Source organism: Diadema setosum, chromosome 14 (genome assembly GCF_964275005.1).
Source record: "Diadema setosum chromosome 14, eeDiaSeto1, whole genome shotgun sequence".
Lineage (NCBI taxonomy): Eukaryota > Metazoa > Echinodermata > Echinoidea > Diadematoida > Diadematidae > Diadema > Diadema setosum.
Genome location: NC_092698.1, coordinates 27,282,718 through 27,301,554, shown reverse-complemented (window position 1 = coordinate 27,301,554; position 18,837 = coordinate 27,282,718).

Here is an 18,837-nt window from a genome sequence, read left to right as displayed (position 1 = left end):
GCTATTATTATTTGCAGGATGTAGGTTGTAGGGCTGGATGAGGCGTGTCGCATCATTTTAACGAACGTGAATATTCGTGATTATGAAGTCTTACGGCGGATTCGTTATAGTACGATCTGGTTTGTAGAAACCCCAAAGTTGAGAATGTGATAAAAAACAAAACAAAACTTGGTATGTCGCTATGGCGACGGGTATGCCTCCGCCATCTCGAATTATTCGCCCCATAGGTCCATATCTTGGGAATGTGAGACGACAGTTTCACATGTGATTGGCAAGAAATTGAAATGACATGTCTGAACGTTTGGTGGCACCTTTCGAAAATGTGCAGAGTGGTTATACATTCCTTGAACCAAATAAAGTCATTTGGATGACAAATATTGTTTCAAAGAGCAATTAAGTACTGTATTTGGGAATTTTAGCACTTTCACTCGACTTTCGACCCTTGCCCCTTGACAACAACAACACCTACTAGCACCTGTACTATCTCTCTTTTTTTTAAGCAACCTCTATGGCCCGAATTCACAAAGGTGGTTTCAAATGAAACTTATACGGTTTCTAGAAACCATGGTTTTTAGAAACCGTAGTTTCGAGTCTGTGATTCATAAACGGTGGACTAAAAAAAACACGGTTTCATTTGAGTCCACTGTTTCAGAGACCGCCCAAACAGTTGACTCAAAATCGTGACGTAGAAGACTGCGGAGAAACCATGGTTTCTGCCGAAACCACCTTTGTGAATCGCAGGTTCAAACCATGGTTTCAAATCTGAGGTTTGAAACCATGCTTTCGAGCGAAACCATCTTTGTGAATTCAGGCCATTGTGTAACATTACCCTCAACTTTCTTCCAATACTGGAAATCACTAACTGGTAATATCTACATAAACCGTTGTTCCCGGTAATGATTTGATCTATTTTGAAAATACGTGAAAAATAGTAAAATGTTAGCATTTTCACTTAAAGCCAAAATCTTTCCTCACAGAATCATTGTGACGTAATACATTTATATTCCCGTTTAATTAAGCGTATATGCATAGAGTTACTTCCAAGGTATGGAGAAAATTATGTAGTGTAATTCCAGTATTGAATAGTGTAATTTCAGCATTTTAGCCTGACATTTGATCCTTGACTTTTGACCCCATGACCCAAATCTTCCAAAGAGAACCATCGTCTGGCAGTATACATGCAGTACGATGTAGGACCTACTATAAGTTTCATGAAGATACCTTAAGTCATTTCATAAAGTAGATATGGAGGGGAAAATGAAATTTTAGCATTTTCATATGCAGAGACTCCAACTCTCCCGTTTTCGACGGGAGATCTCCCGCCGAAAACCCATTTTTGCAAAATCTCCCGTTCTCCCGCTTGAGATTCAATTTCTCCCGCCCTGGCTCTTTGTCTCCCGTTGGAAAGGATTTCTTACTTATTTCTATCGTCGATAGTTGAAAAAATAAACCTTAGATAGCATCAGAAAGCATCTAGAACCCTAGGAACTTCGCGCTTCGCACACATCAAGTTGGAGTCTCCCGTTTGCTAGGGGTTTCAGGCGGGAGAATCTCCAGATCAGAAGGTGCTTTGGGTTGGAGTCTCTGCATATGACCTTTGACCCCATGGGCCAAAGCTTTTCCCAGAGGATTTTTATCTAGTAATACATGCATGCACTATAAGTTTCATGGAAATACATTCAGACATTACAGAGATACAGGGGATATAGGGACATTTTAAGAATTTGACATTGACCTTTGACCTTTGATCTTGCGCACATGCGCCCATTATCACTGGTTGATATAGGCACATCTTCAACCACTCATACAAACATGATTTAATGTCAAGTTTCACTTTGACACCTAAACCGGTGATTAAGTTACGCAGACCACAAAATCGATCACAGACGGACGGACGGACAGCACCTAAAACGAAATAATGGTCTCTGCTAACACTTCGTGGCGAAGGCCGTGAAAACAACAGGAAAAGAGAAAGAAGATGATTGTAGATTGGGGAATCGCTAGGGAAGTCGCTGGGCAACAACACAGGTAATCACAGGTACAAAGCGTGCATTGAGGCATACATAAACCAGTCTTTCTTCCAAGGAGATACTCATTGCTTTTGCCTTATAAAGGCTGCACGACTCTCGCGCACTTATTTCTTCGACGTAACATAAGGGGATCGTGGATAAAGCTGCTTGCCCACAAAGAGCTCTAGCTATCTGTGGAGACTGTCACGCAAGGATAGGTCCTCAATAGGTCTGCACACACCTTTATTTTGCAAATTCAATGCCCTTTGATACCTATGGACGGTAGTTCGAACTGTTATTAGTATACAACTGTATACGAAGTAATAAAACTGCATAACTTGGTCACACACAAACACACACACACACACACACACACACACACACACATCCCGCGAATGTCCTTGACTAAAAAAAAAACAAAAAAAAACCAACAACATCAACGCCAAAGCACTCTAAAATCTATCGTCTTGGCTAACCACAAAGTCGTCTTATTTTAGTCGGGCGTAACAGAATGAACATACTCGCCACCGCACCTTTTCATTCTATGAGCGGCATGAAGCGCAGTGGGATCCGCATAAATTTGTGTGGGAATGATGCCATTATCAGACTAACAGCATCTATTGACATCAACTTGGTTTGTCAAAACAAAATTTAAAAAAAAATGTAGGCCTACAAGACTAGTGTCAACTGAAATATGATTTGGGGCACGAATGTTTTATAGGCTATCTCAGACAGCGTAAATGTTTTAGAGAAAGGTGTGGACACTTCGACGATTACAATCAATCTACGATACATACTAATTATACTACATCTCAACGGTACTACACCGATCGAATCTACATAACAATCAATATCATTTTGAAGTAGATTGTACCGGCTGTCAAGATAAGCACACATAGCCAAGCAAAGGTAACTTCCCACAGAGATTAATTCGATAGAAATCAGAAAATACTGTAATGTAAATTTAACATCATAGTGATTGGCAATGTAAGCTATCCAAATGTTACAGGAAAAATCCAACCCGTGTAAAAGTTGACCTTCATTATACGCCTTTCATATCCGCATAATGGGATACTTGTGCACATGCATATAAATGGGAGCAGGACCAGAACTATTTGCATTTTACAGTGTTTCATCGACGCTGCTTTTATGCGCATGATATCTGCATCGAGACCAGCCTGAGAGTTTGTAAACACAAATAAAAAATAATGCGGATTATTCCAAGGTTCCGTCAAATTGTCACCTTTTAACAGCATGCATCATCTGAGGGGCGTATGTGCGTTACCATGACAATTATCCAAAAGAAAGAAAGAAAAAAAAAGAAAGAAAAAAAAAAGAAAGAAAGAAAAAAGCGCGCATTATTTCAAGAGTTTGTGAATGTAACTTTTATTGCATTGCCTGCATGCATTACTCTTATACGCGAATAATATTGGGGTGAATTTAAGAGGTATTGATGATTGTTAAATTAAGATTCAAGGGATAATTATGTAATTTGAAAAGAAGGAACAGAGGCTATCTCGCCTGAATCGTACTAACTATGAGAGAGACACTAAGTTTGAAAGTATCTATACTATATACAACATGTACAGTACGACATGTATAATTTCAAATAGGCTCAGTTGACAACTTATATTCCGTGAACAGTATCTACAATTTATTGGTTTTCTCTTAACAGAAATTGTATAGCCAGGGTATATTTCAGTGTAAATGTGCTTTTAAAGCAAGAACAGGTCTTTTGTAACTTGGAATAACGCATAGGGTGACGTCATAAAAATGTACCCAATTACGCTTTTCAGATTACCATACTCTCGTTTTCCTACTATTTTGGCTTTCTTTACACTCTCACCAAATTTCACTAAAGGAGCTTCCGATCTGTGTTGTTTTTTTTTTCCCAGTTTCGAATACACACACACACATAAACACACACACCTCAGCACCATATCCAGAATTGGATTTTGCTGAGTATCGACGTGTATATATATATATATATATATATATATATATATATATATATATACACACATTTACATTATTTCGTATATTATACAAACTTAAAATACAACCCAGACATCTTTATGAGTTTAAGCTCACTATATACTGCCAATATTTTCTTCTTTTTTTTTTAAATGTTATGATATCTTATAATTTCCTTCCATCCCTGCCCTTTCTTATCATCGAGTTTTCCTAGACATGCATCTTCTGCAACAAGCAGTCATTGCGGATCTCTGAGCTTCTAGCCCAGGGTTGAGTAAATGCTCCCTTCGTTTTATCTTTAAACTCCACATTGACCCATTGAACCTTAATCTAACTCTGCTCTTTTGATATATCAATTATCTTAGGAAGGTGTCCAATCCTCATTGAAGATCTTATAGTGACCCACACTCGTCAATCTCCAATATAAACGAAGGGAGGAGAAGAAGAAAGAAGACGAAGAAGAAGACTGAATTTGATTGCCGTCTCTCATCGGACCATCCGATGCAGCTGACCGATCTGCGTGGCGCCTTAACGGGAAAAAAAAAATGTAGAACAAGTTACTTAGTTTGGCGGCAGCAGCTTTGACAACTATTTAGCTGTCAAGAGAAACAAGAAACAGGGACTAACATCGTGAACCTTAGACGAAACAACCCTCGTAATTGTCACTATCACCAAGTCCTGTGCGGCATGTCACAAAAAAAGAAAATGGCGTAAAGTCTGCCTGTTAATTTTACGTGATTCGAAGATGGTCGACCAAACGTACAAACACCGCGTCGATACAAATTAAACTCCCTACCAGCTTAACATACCCGTTTTGCTCTGTTTTGGCGCTCATCACTCGTCAGGCGACATTCGATACAGAAGAGCACTTTAAAATGGGAACTACATGCTGGTAGACTCCTCTGCCGTAAGTAGGATGAACATTAAGTCACTGGATATTCTACAAGCTTTCACCACTGCATGCATCCGACTTCTACAACTTCCCGGAGTCTTTACAAGACGTCGTATACCGTGGGAGAGGGCCTTTGATTTGACGTTCAGGCAGAAGGGAACACGCGCTATTAATGTGAGGTGTATACAAAATCAGTGCTTCACGCTACACTGGTCCTTGTTAAAGGGTCAGTAGCAACGTGCTTTTATATTTTTGAACGGCGGGATGCCCGGAGTTCGCTCGTCTCACCCAACTAGTCCCCCGCAGAGAAGCTGTTGTAATGCATGAGCACACGCATAATGCGCTTTGATGAACGTATTTTGGTTAAATAAAACCCTCGACTTATACACACATTACATACACACCTAAGCTCAAACACTGTTAGACATCCTAACACATAATTATGCAAGGGTCATGATGATGACATAAATCATATGGGAAGGATTGTAGAATAGACAGGTACTTATCTTCTTATCTATTGAGTCGTTGTCACCACCCCTCCCCCTGTCACACATCGAATGGCGCATCTCCACGCATGCATGTTATAACATAACAAGTACATGGCATACAGCATTACAATACAAGCAAGAAAGTATAGAGACGACGATACCAACATACAAGTCAGTAAAAGCTTCCGTAAAAATAGGAGCTGTTATCAAGAATTAATCTAGACAGCAATGACGGTAGTATTAGCGTCATGGCGTTTTATTGATGCCAGGAAGTTAGTCGCCCACTTCTCATAACCATCCTGTTCTAGTAGGGAAATATTTCTCAATGATAGAGTGACTTAACCACCTGCCCCCCCCCCCCAAAAAAAAGAATAATAATGATAACAACGTACAAGAAGCACATGATACGACAGAAAAATTCCGAAGTATACAAAATGAACATGTTAGTCAGCAACTTAATACGTATATGTAAAAGTGAGTTTTTCTTAGGTCTATAATCTTATATGTTATTCAGTGAAACAATATATACGTAAAAATGAGTCTTTCTTTTAAGTCTATAGTCCTATATATGCTATTCACCGATTTGATATCTATTACGTAAAAACGAGTCTTTCTTAGGTCTATAATCCTTTTTGTTATTCAGCGATTTAATATCTGCGTATGAACGAGTCTTTCTAGGTAATCCTGATATATGATATTCAGCGACTTAATATCAATGTAAAAACGAGGTTTTCTTATGTCTATAATCGTATCCCTATTCCTCCTTGTCACGTGATTTTATGAAAGATCTCAATCATTTCTTGGTTTTGTCTGAAGCAATTAAGCAACATTGCTGAATTAACATTCTATGTAGGCGTATCAATCAGAGACTGTCGTTGACTGTATCGTCATGCAACGAAAAACCTAAAAAAAAACCTCTTCACATATTACAAATATATATATATATATATATATATATATATATATATATATATATATATATATATATATGTATATATATATATATATATATATATATATATATATGTATATATATATATATATATATATATATATATATATATATATATATGTATATGTATATATAATACACAGGGGAATATAATTATACTTGCACATAATTATCATATTACAAACATAATATTTATTTCTATACTAGATGAATTATCATTGATATATTATATTTGCTGATTTAGGTCATAAAAATGCTTTTTGTATTGGACTTAGCATTCATACTGACAACTTTACATCCCGGCTATTACGTCCTATCTGACGTGTATAACATTTGACAGTGGGATCAATTTGAGTTAGACAACGTTTGAAGATACAAAAGTGCAAATTGACATGTTCAAACCTGATAAGAGAAAATCTTTGACAAGAAAGAAACCATTCAAAGTAAATTTCGCCAACATAACCAAAAGAAAAAAGTGAACGTACAAATCCGAACCCATCGAAATCGGATTACGGCAGCAGTGACCGAAAACTTAAGAAGCATAATCTTTGTTAGTAGTAACTTTATCTATATCTATATCTATATCTATATTTATATCTATATCTACGTATCTATATCTATATCTATATCTATATCTATATCTATATCTATACCTATATCTATATCTATATCTATATCTATATCTATATCTATATCTATAATCTACATAAATTATCATTATTATTATTTTTTTTTTTGTGATTTCCAGATCAGGAAAATGTTTGTTGTATAGGACTTAGCATTCTACTGACAACTTTACATCTCAGCTATTACGTCCTATAATATGTGACGTACATTCGTTACTATTCTTTGACAGCGGGATCAATTTGAGTCAGAGAACGGTTGAAGATGTGTTCAAAAGTACAGATCGACATGTTCAAACTTGAGAAAATATTTGACAAGAGAGAACCCATTCAAAGTAGTCAACATGACCAAAAGAAAAAGTGAACGTACAGATCCAAATCCCACTGAAATCAGATTACGGCAGCAGTGACCGAAAACTTTTAAAGACGCATAATCTTTGTTAGTAGCAACCGTTTGCTGGGTTTCAATGAAGTCAATGATACAAGGCATATACAATCTATCATTGCTATTCCGTGAGACTTCTATCGCATTCTAAAATCCTCCGCCATTTTGTTAGCTTCTTAGGCACAAATACTTGGGGCAGGGTTTATTCTAAGTGGCGGCTTATGTTATTGTGTCTTGTTGTCGAATATTTGCTTGCTCGGTTTATCGGTTGGCGGACGCAAAACAGGGCGTTTGTCATGACAATCATGACTGTGTATGCCTGCACAGGCCCAACCTGTTCAGAGGCAGAGAGACTCCAGAGACGGATAGAGGGATAGAGAAAGAAAGGGAGGGGAGGAGTACTAACTTATTTGTCTTCTTTTGCTGAAACTCCTTGCTTGCAGCTGGCAACGAAAAGACCAGACAGATGAGGTGTCTAGAGCAAAAACTAGAGCAGAACATGCAAGACAAGTGGAATTCCAGTCCAGTTATAAGTTAGTCTTATAAAAAAATTACAAATTCTTGCAAGTACAACAGTAATGATCAAAATCAGATCAGAAAAGTTATGATATTGTGAAGTTTTGCTAATTTCTGCGGGACAATTCTCGTACAGTTGATGTGAATGCAAATAAGTGAGATAAGTGAGCTGATGTCATCACCTCACAATTATTTTCCATCGGTGGTGCACAAAAAATGACGGAAATTCAATGTTCCTGTCATTGAAGCGTAAAACATTATCATTATTCCTAGCTGAATATCTTCAGAATAACGATCAGTTAGATATGATATTAGGATTTGACACAGAGGTGTAATTGCATTTATATGAAAAACTGGAAATTTCAAACTTATTATATACAAAGTATAAGTATGGCAAATTGTGAGGGGATGACAACATCACAACACTATTTGCATGACTGTTCAAGGAATGTGTTCTGAAAAATTAACGAAACTTATATTTTCCAATATTTTTCATCCGATTTTGATCAAATTTTCATTGTTGTGGTAAGAAAATTTTACTCCTTCTTTTCAGACTATATTTCAGCTGCAATGGACTTCCTCTATGATTCCTTTGAAGGCGATATTGTAGTTATTGACAGGTAATCAAATCAAACAAGGCAAAAAATGTAGGAGGGGCCGAGTGCCGTACGAGAGTCGCAAGAATCTACGTGGAAAAGGTGAGGACATTGCATGGTCAATATAATACTTCTCATTTCTTCTGTCGCATCCATTTTTTGTCGGCGTCTGGATTTAGAAAGCAGGTTTAAAAAAATAGCGGTGATCGGAGTTGCAGCTGGAAACTCCCCCTGTTCGATTTTCAGGACTGCATTTAAAAGCTGTGAGACCTACAGCAAAGCATCCTCATTTGGTTTTTATGGGGATGTGTAGGACCATAGGGAAGCTTTATGGGAAGGATACCATCGGTATAGGGAGGACACGTGGTGATCAATGTATGTTTGTTTCGTCAATACTAACCTATACACGAACTCTTCGATTCTCAACTTCTGGTCTCTTATATATTCCGCTCTCTAGGAAATCTTGGGGGTAACGAGCTTTCGCTCACGCTGGACCAACACTGTGGAATTCACTTCCATCACGCAAGCTGAAAGACTAAAGCTCCATAACGTCTTTTAGGAGTAACCTAAAATCCTATTTGTATGACAGTGCGTTTTGAAGACAGACTTTCATGTCTTCATTTTCATCATCTTCTTCTTTTATGGAATATGTACTTTCAATCTTTTGCTCTGGTGTGAAAGCGCCTTGAGCATTCAATCAGAATGGAAAATAGCGCTATGAAAATTGTATGAATGTATGGTATATGTATGTAGGTATGTATGTATTATTATAATTATCATCTATCCCCGAGGATGTCTATAGAACCGCCTTTCCTGTGGAATCCATGCCAATGATATAAACATTGTGTATCAGTTTGTGTTTCATTACATTGTTGTGTTATTATGTGCATTCAAATGTTATAATTTCATTTGTTGGAAATAAAACGAAACGATGGTAAAGCTAGAGGCAAACCGATAGAAGTATAATTATTATGACTGGTGTAACGCGGATAATACTGAAGGAGTGAACCTTGTGTACTTAGAAATAAAAGACGTCCCATTCATGTATGAATACCTTGCATATTATCAATTATCAACCAAGTAAAGGGAGTGTACGAGACCCCCCCCCCCCCCCCCTCAAGCTGAACCTTTGCCAGAGTGGGAGTACTGTAAGGGAACCCTATAGCGGACAAGGATGTATATCTCGAGTTCGAATCCTACCCGGTGCATCATATGGCCCTAAATCCCGCGGGACAAAATGCCCCGTGATGTCCCGGGTGTATTACTTGGTAACGATGTTGCGCTAAAAAGGTCGTCTGGTTTATAGAGCAGTGCTAGTATAACAATGGAGAGACTGCATATGCGGTATACCCTCGATGAATAAGGTCATTTTTCAGTATCATAAGCAGGGGTTATATTGTTTTCATCTTTACCATGGAATCTAGCGTAAATACATTCGAAGGAATTTTGTCGAGACATGCTATGGTGTACGGTTGCTTTATTCTTCACTGGTGTGTAACATTGTGAGACAGATACATTCATCGTGAAGGACTCATGCTCGAGCAATCATAGACAGAACCTTGAAAACTCTATACAGCAATGGATATATCTATACTGAATTGACTCGACTCTATTTTTAAAATTAAATCATAACACTCGTAATCTACAGATATAGGGTGAAAATTACAAGGATATGCTCTTGAAAAAAGTGCCTACTTCTCAATATTTCAAGTGTTTTTTTTCTTTCTTTTAAGGAGTCCATAAGATGGGCAGCCGGGAAAACCCTTGTTCCTTCTACACAATCTGTGCGAGGAACGCCATTCTTCTAATATTACGCGACGTTCTGTAGCAGTATTCATGGTATTAATGCCATCATATACCGTGATAAATGCATAAAAAAATGTATGTATATATATGTATGTATATATATATATATATATATATATATATATATATATATATATATATATATATTTATATAATAATATATATATGCCTACATATGGGTGCATAGCAAAAACGAAACCGTTCCTCATCAGCGCAATGAAAGAAAGCAGACTATTCAAGAGGTTACAGCTCGTTATTCCGAAGGTTCATTGTTCCGAATTTCATTTTCGGATTAACCGATCTTCGGAATAACGAACCTTCGGAATAACGCCACAAATTTTCGGATTAACGAACCCCTTTTCATTTTCGGATTAACGAACCTCTAGGTATAGGGAATTTGCGTGTTTCGGATTAACGACCCTTCGGAACAACGAACCTTCGGAATAGCGAACCTTCGGAATAACGAACAGCACCCATTCAGGATCATTAATATGCTTGTAATCAACAAGTCATAAGTGCAGTAACAGTGTATATCCCACATGGATATACAACTTTGTATATTATTCCCTCCTAAGTAAGACAAACATTATAAAATTATGTCAATATGACAGCATGAATAGAGTCCTGATGATGCTTGAATGTGAATCACTCAATTTTGTTCCACTTTGATCATTCACCCATTCTTTCAACAGTACTATAGCTTCAACGCCCTGCCTCCGCATTTGAACAACGCTCTGCAACAGCATTACTGTTCAAGAGCAATGAAGGAATACTAAGGGCCTATATAGCTACTGCAGTATTATCACTATACCCATTGTCTTTGCGCTATTCGTGCTTCCTTTCATGAAGATGAAAATGGCAACTTTTCTTTTCTTTTTTCCCTATATCACAACTCTTCGTTGTGAAGTATACAGTTTTTACATCGCATCAAAGGGTTTGAGTGGATCGCGCGTAAGGATGGCATTATCGTGTCTTATAACTGTATAAAATTCATCATCTTCTATACGAGAACGGGGCATTTTTCAGCTATAAAGTGAAGTTCAAGGTTAGCCATTTTTATTGAGTGGGTGGGTGTTTGTTTTTTCGTGCACTGTCTGTTTTATATCTCGTGTGACGGCAGTCGACATTACACAGACACAACCGGTCATGATAATAAGTAGGCCTACAAAAACTGAAGCATGACTTACTATAGTCTTTTTACTCTACATGTGAAATGTGATTTAGGAACCTCTGTATACTTACAGCCTCCTCAAGATCTCCAAAATAAACTAACTCATGGTAAACCTATACAATGCTCACAATGAAAACCCGCATGGTACTATAGGAAGGAAAGTACTGTATTACAGCGCAGGAATAACCGCTACAGCAGGTTGATAATAACGTGTAATACCTTTCCCCCATTCTGACGATTATGTGCTCAACTGATTGTATTCTTCGAAGAATCAACGATACGAAAATGAAAGAAAAAGTAAATGAAAGCAAAGAATGATGACGACTCATCAAACATAACAATCGCCTGCATAAAAGAGTATCAACGATCACATAAATTCTTTACTTAATCAAACTTCGGAAGTTAATGTGCCTATGTTTCTTACAGAATCTAAAACACCTTCCAATCGTGCAATGTCATTGCTATCTCACAACAGAGAGGTATCTCTCCCTCACACCTTCCTACTCACAGAATGCATGCAGCCTACGCCAAGAATCTTGGGGGAAGGGAATTTGTCAACATTTTGAATAACCTTGCCGCTTTACAGGACCTATCAGATGAATGAGACGGCAGAATGATTTATGACTCTATCTACAGTATTTGACCATATTGGCTTTGTGTATTGATTTGCTACACTGTCAGACTTTGTCCCGCAAGCGAAGTAGCAAATAATTATGCTTCCGCGTCGTGTGAATGTCAACGTAGGAAAAATGATCACGCATAACGTAATATTGAATGCCCCTAGTAAAAACAAACAACAAAACAAATACAAAACAAAACAAAACAAAACTGAACAAAACAACACACACACACTATGTAATGGGCCTTAGAAAATATGTCTTGAACTTTAATCCAGTCGCACGAAACTTTATAGGCCCTACTATTCCTTGAAAAGTCTCATATCAAGATAATTGGCAAGGCTGGAAGAACTTACCTCACAGATGAAAATGATCTTGCAAATCTTCCACGAGCATAATATAAGAGTGAAATTGTATTATGGGGCCCCTTACACAGCCAGTGCTTTCGAGAGAGACAGAACGGTGGAGAATGAGATGGACCGTGGCCCCGAGCTAGCGCACGATTGGCGCTCCTTTCTGAACAACGTGAAGTCAACTGAAATGAGACGTGATGGTCAAATTCTTTGCTCTAGAAACGTAGGACTATAAATCAGTAGCTCCACGCTTGTAACATCCAAGATGACACCATACTATGGATCACGTGTCAGTGTTTTCCTGCTTTCCTGACAGTACGTAGGACCTTGGTAGGTCCGATCGAGCATGTATCCTTGCTCTTGACTGAGTATCTCAGATCTCGAGGCTTGTACACCTACGTTTTTGGCAGGCTTGATTGTTTCGAGGCTGCGCGTTTCACATTGGTCTCCTCATACCTCAACGACCGCCTCTCTCGTGACAGAGAAACGCGAGTCACAAACCTGGCCAGTGAGTGCTTTATTTAGCCGGTATACCAGCATAAAGTATCAGGAAGAAGTGGTGGGGGGGGGGGGGGGTACAACAGCATTGCCGACACTACATGCTTGCTATAATACTGATTAAAAAGCTATACCACAGACGATTATGTAATACAACATGTACAGTGTAAAGTGGAAAATCTTCGTAATCAGTTGGTGTGACATCTCTGTGTGTAGGCCATGATGCTACAAAACAAAGATTGCTATTGCACATTTATGGCTGAGGATAAGCCAGGGACCAGATAAACAACTAATGTTCTCATTTTGTGGGAAATCAAGAAAAACACTCATTCTCTTCACCTGCTGATGCCTTTCTTCGTTTCCTATTCTGATATCCTCAGAGGAGGATAATTATTATGTGACTCCATAGACCATAATATCTCTAGTCCCCGTATCCCAAACCTCATGTAGGAGGTATAAGGTGAGTGCCTCATTCGGAATACCACACATCCCCCATCGTGCCTATGTATACCTACTGAACTTGACTCATATAGCAGAGCATGATTTATAGCAGTCACCCGTCCAAGATTTGTTTCCCATTTCGCACTGAAACCTTAGCCTTAGCTCTGGTTGAGCGCGTTCCCACCGCTGAAAATTGATGGACTCAGCGACTGACTGCATCGTTCTGTCAAGAAAGTGAACAGAGAGCGGGAAGGGCCGCCGAGGGACGCAACACCATTAAAGGGGAATGCTCTGGTGATTAGTTCAACGACCATGATGTTTCTTTCCCCAGATGACTGTAATTGCCCATATAATTGGCCGCATGCATTACGCACGGGTCTATCTATGATGGAAGAGATTATTAAATAAGGTCTGACCTATCAGGAACGTTATTTCGTTCATCCGTCTACACCCACAAAGGTACTCTGCCATGTTTGAAGACATATTTTGTGTGCACTTAACTCGCATATCATCATTGACTAGGGGTGAATGAAAAAGACTTTATTGAACAGACAGTATATAGGGCATTTATGTATATACCGTGAACAAAACTACAGTATAAATTAGGAATTATACTCAATTTCATTAAAACCTCAGAGTATTCCTTAAACAAATACGGGGTTTGGGACTCGAATAATTTCAAGGTCATTGATTCTATTTTAAGAGTTTATTATAGTGTATTTCTTCTTTCGCATTTATTATCAATGGGGAAAAAACTATTCATTTAACCATTCATGCAGCTCTTCTATTATTTACAATGCAGTCAACCAATCTGTACGTTTTATTTGAATGAATTATCTCCATATTATAAGCAATTTGAACCACTTAAATTATACACGCAAAGTAGATAATTGGTGTTACCGACTACTGGATAGTAGAGGCTTATCGGTGAATGTTTTTCTCTTGAAAACGACAAGAACATGCTTGTCGAAACGTCGGGAGTGGGCATGTGCGCAAGCTCTAATAGAGATACAGACAGACAGATAGATATCCTGTAGGAGAACAACAAGAGACAAATACAGTCATGTACATCATGTATTGTATACAATGTACAATGTAGCTGACTTTTAACCGAACAGAACTTCCAGCGAAGGAAACTTATCATATAATGAAGAAAAAGCTTGCGTGACCAAGACCATAAAAATCAACGGGATGGCTACACCCGGGTGACTAGTATCTCGTGCCTTTGGCTCTCTGTACAGGATCTCCAAGAACCATGGAACAGTGTTTGTAGCTTCATGGACGGAAAAATTTATTTATCGACCATGCACCCTTTCACTATCTTAATGGGTCATAAAATTTAGGTACGACAGTCGCTAAGTCACAGTCCCGGTCCCAGTCCCAGTCCGTTAAAAGCTCGAACTATTATGAGAATTTTGGAAAGCGGACCATCCGCTGAATCCGTTGCACAAAATGGGTATAGCCATGGGCGTCACGGGGAGGGGGGTGGGGGGAGGGGGTGCGTTGGTGCGAACGCATCCCCTTTCAGTTGAGGACGAGTCCCGAGTATACTCGGGCAGGTGTCTATGGGAAATGCGTGTTGCAGCAATATGAAACCGTCCTCAACGGGTTAATAACATTTTACTTATCAAGACTAATATGCACGCAAAATTTGAATCTCCATGGTCTCGAAGGTGGGACAGGCCTTTTTCTTTCTTTTTTTCTTTTCTTTTTTTGATTGATTGTCAGCTGAAGAGACCCAGAAGTGGAATCAGAAAGATATATACGCACCCCCTTGAAATAAAGCTGGTGACGCCCCCGTATAGCTCTTTCAAAGAGAATAATGTAGCTTTTCAGAGCTGTTTTGAAACAACATAAAAAGAAAACCAGAAAAAACAAGGCAAGTGCCAAATTGTGTCTCGCCCATTCGCGAACAAGGTATTAATATTTTTTATAACTCCCAGAAGTTAATTGACCTGCTTATGACCTTTGACCTTGTGATGACCTAAAACTCCCCAAGGGACATCTACCGTCCAAGTTTGGTCACAAACGAACATAGGGATCAAAAGTTATGAGCCACAATCAAAACGTGCCCTAAAAACAACATTGGGCCCTAAAAGTTTGTTGACCCCTGTCTGTGACCTTTGACCTTGTGACGACCTTCACCTCCCCAAGGGACATCTTCCATCCAAGTTTGGTCACAAACGGACAAAGGGATCAAAAGTTATGAGCCATAAACGAAATGCGCCCTAAAAACTTAACATTGGGCCCTAAAAGTTCGTTGACCCCTGTCTGTGACCTTTGACCTTGTGGTAACCTTCAACTTCCCAAGAGACATCTACCATCACCCAAGTTTGATTGCCATTGTAGCAACATGTGTCGAGTTACGTGTGATAAGAGAGTCTTGCAAGTAAACTTAAACGTATGACCTCAAATGACCTTTGACCTTATCATGTGACCTTCAACGGCACCATAACATGAAGGTACCCCCAGTGCATCTATGACCCAAGTTAGGTTGTAATCCAAGCAACTTATGTGAAGTTATTTGTCAAAAGAGAGTCTTGCGGGTAAACTTTAACATAGAAAAGAGAGTCTTGCACATACTCTTTAATATATGACCTCAAATGACCTTTGACATCATTACATGACCTCCGACAACACCATAACATGAAGATACCCCTAGTGCTTCTATCACCCAAGTGTAGCTGCCATTGCTGTAACAGTTGCCAAGTTATGCATCATAAGAGAGTCTTGCAGGTAAACTTTAACATTTGTGACGGACGACGGACGGACGACGGACGGACGACGGACGGACGCCATTTGGATCCCTTAGTCTCGCCTTCACCTCCGGTGGGCGAGACAAAAAAGGGAACACATGCACATAAGCCGGCGTCCTCTCAAAACACAGATAACATTTACACAATAGATCATTGAAGTCCTCCATTCAATATCCTACAGTGTATTTATTCCAGGAAATGTTTTGTCACAACACAAGTCCACAAGTATCTTTCATTTCCCCTCACTCCCCCACCCCGCCGTCTCTCTCTCTCTCTCTCTCTCTCTCTCTCTCTCTCTCTCTTGCCTACAATGAACAGTGCTGCGATTATGTCCCAGAAGGTCCATGACATTCGCTCCTGCGACAGTTTGCTCCCATGAAATATCTGCACGCTAAACCAAGCATAAAATTCTATCCACAAACATAAAACTAATTCAATGAATCCTAATCCTCAAATCAATCTAAACCTAAATCTCTATCACAATTCTCACCCTATCCCCAACCCTGACTTCTAGGAGAAAATGAGACCGGAGCAATTGTCGCAGGAGCAGTAAATGTCGTGTTAATGCCCAAGGAAGCTGTTATAAAGACTGTTCTGATGCGACGTTCTGTGAATTTACTTTAGCGGCTTGACATTACATGAAACGTTTGTAGGATCTAAAGCATAGGTCCTTTCATTCCCTAATACGATCCCTTTGCAGTGAAATTGAATTCATCTATGCATCATTTATACTTTCGGTTTCTTCTGAATTGCGGTTGCATAAAAGCTAATATTGGGGAAAGATGATCAAATATTGGTAAACGTTCACAAATAGTAAAAGATACAATTACAAACATTTTATGCAAATGTACAAAGATGATAACAGGATCATAGCCAGTTGCTGAAGATATGATCCCGCCGGATCCCGCTATATTTATGTTTACTAAAATCTAAGTTAACGGTTTTTCAAAACATTCTCTCTGATTATAGGCTGTCGTTTTTACACCTTCATTCGTTTCTCTTTGAGGCAAATTTAAGTTTAGGACCAATGAAGTGAATAGTCTTGGTCCATGATAATGTACAAAGACCTGTTTCTCGCAGAGATATTAAACTCTTATGCAACAGATTTTAAATCTTCCAACCGGTAGTCACACACAAGGCACATGAATACAATAATCATGTTAAGGTATAGCTGTTCACAGTTTCACAGTCAGTGTCCTCACAAATAAAGACTGAGCAGTATCATTGTCATCAAATGTTAAAAGTACTTTTATTGCAAAATAAGATGAAATTCTCCAATAATTAGACAAAGAACAGCATTTTCCCCAAATATTACATAACATGCTTACTCATAGAGCACAATAGTCTTTTTAAGTGGCAAAAAAAAAAAAAAAAAAAAAAACCCACCAAAAAATCGTGGAATTGAAAATTAAAGAAATGTCAATATTCATGTACATTGTACATTGTACTTTAAAGTTAGTGTATATGGTGTAGCATACTTATCAAAATATTGCAAGCAGTGGCCTGCCCAATTCAAACTGACCCTTTAACGAGTTGAAAATTGTCTGAGCAGAGCTTTGTTCTTTCATTGCTGAAATGAAAACACAGGTATTTCAACGTGAGAAAAAAATATATATTTCATGAAACATACATTAGCCTACAAACACAAAACCCAAGCTTCTCAGACATGGCAAAGTGGACATGGTATATCTGCTTACCTGTCAGCTTTGAACATACTGTAATATATCATAGATCCCCCAAACAGCTAATTCCCTGCTGCAGTCAGAGTGAAGTGCACAACTAACACCAAGTCACCCCCTTTTTTCCCCCTCAATAATTTCCTCACAATTCCCATCATGTACGAGTACTAGTACCTTCAGTTTTCACCAGTTTTTTTGGTATGCCTTTTTTTTTCTTTTAAATAAAACAAAAAACATTTTTTTTTTCTTCCTCGTGGAATGTGGGACAGGTGAAGGGCAACGATTACAGGATTAAGAACACGCAGATTTAGTGTGCCACATACTGTGGCAACATCATGGCCATTGATGCACTCTGCTATGACGATGAGTTGTTTGTGTTGGCAGGCTCTCAACATTGACATGAAAAATCTGATGAAACTATATTCAGGAAGCATGTGGTAAATTGCGCTTCACTTGTGTTTGTGTTGTACTTAAAGGTACAGTATAATCTTGAATGACATCAAGACTTCACCAAACAAAGTATTTCACCATGCCTCTGCTGTGCACTCACAAACATGGAACATAATTCACACAGTTCTGAGCATTTCATAAGACCTGCTGTATATGCCATACATATAAAAAAAGAAATCCACATGAGAGCAAGACAATATTAATCAGATGTGTTAATTTTCCTCAGTTTGTCTCCCTCTACAAATGAAATTTGTAAGATCGCACCTGCTGATCTGTAATTTAACAAACATGTCGGAAAAATAAGAACCATGGGACTCAAACCTGTCATCTACCGCTTTCTCGGCAGCGACACTACCACCAAGCTATCCCTGGTTGCCGGCAGTGACATGATGAACTTGGAACAAATGCCCAAGCCCTGAAATTCTGACATTGATATGTTAAGTAGTCCAAGGTGGACAAGGCATTAATGAAAGCAAGAAATATGAATCAGAGGGGTGAAGGTTGAGGTGTGAGTTTTCTTCAATTTGTTTGAGTCCCGTGGTTCCTCTTTTCTGACACGTTTGTTAAATCATAGATCAGCAGCTGCGATCTTACAAATTTCATGTGTAGAGGGAGACATATTGAAGAAAGT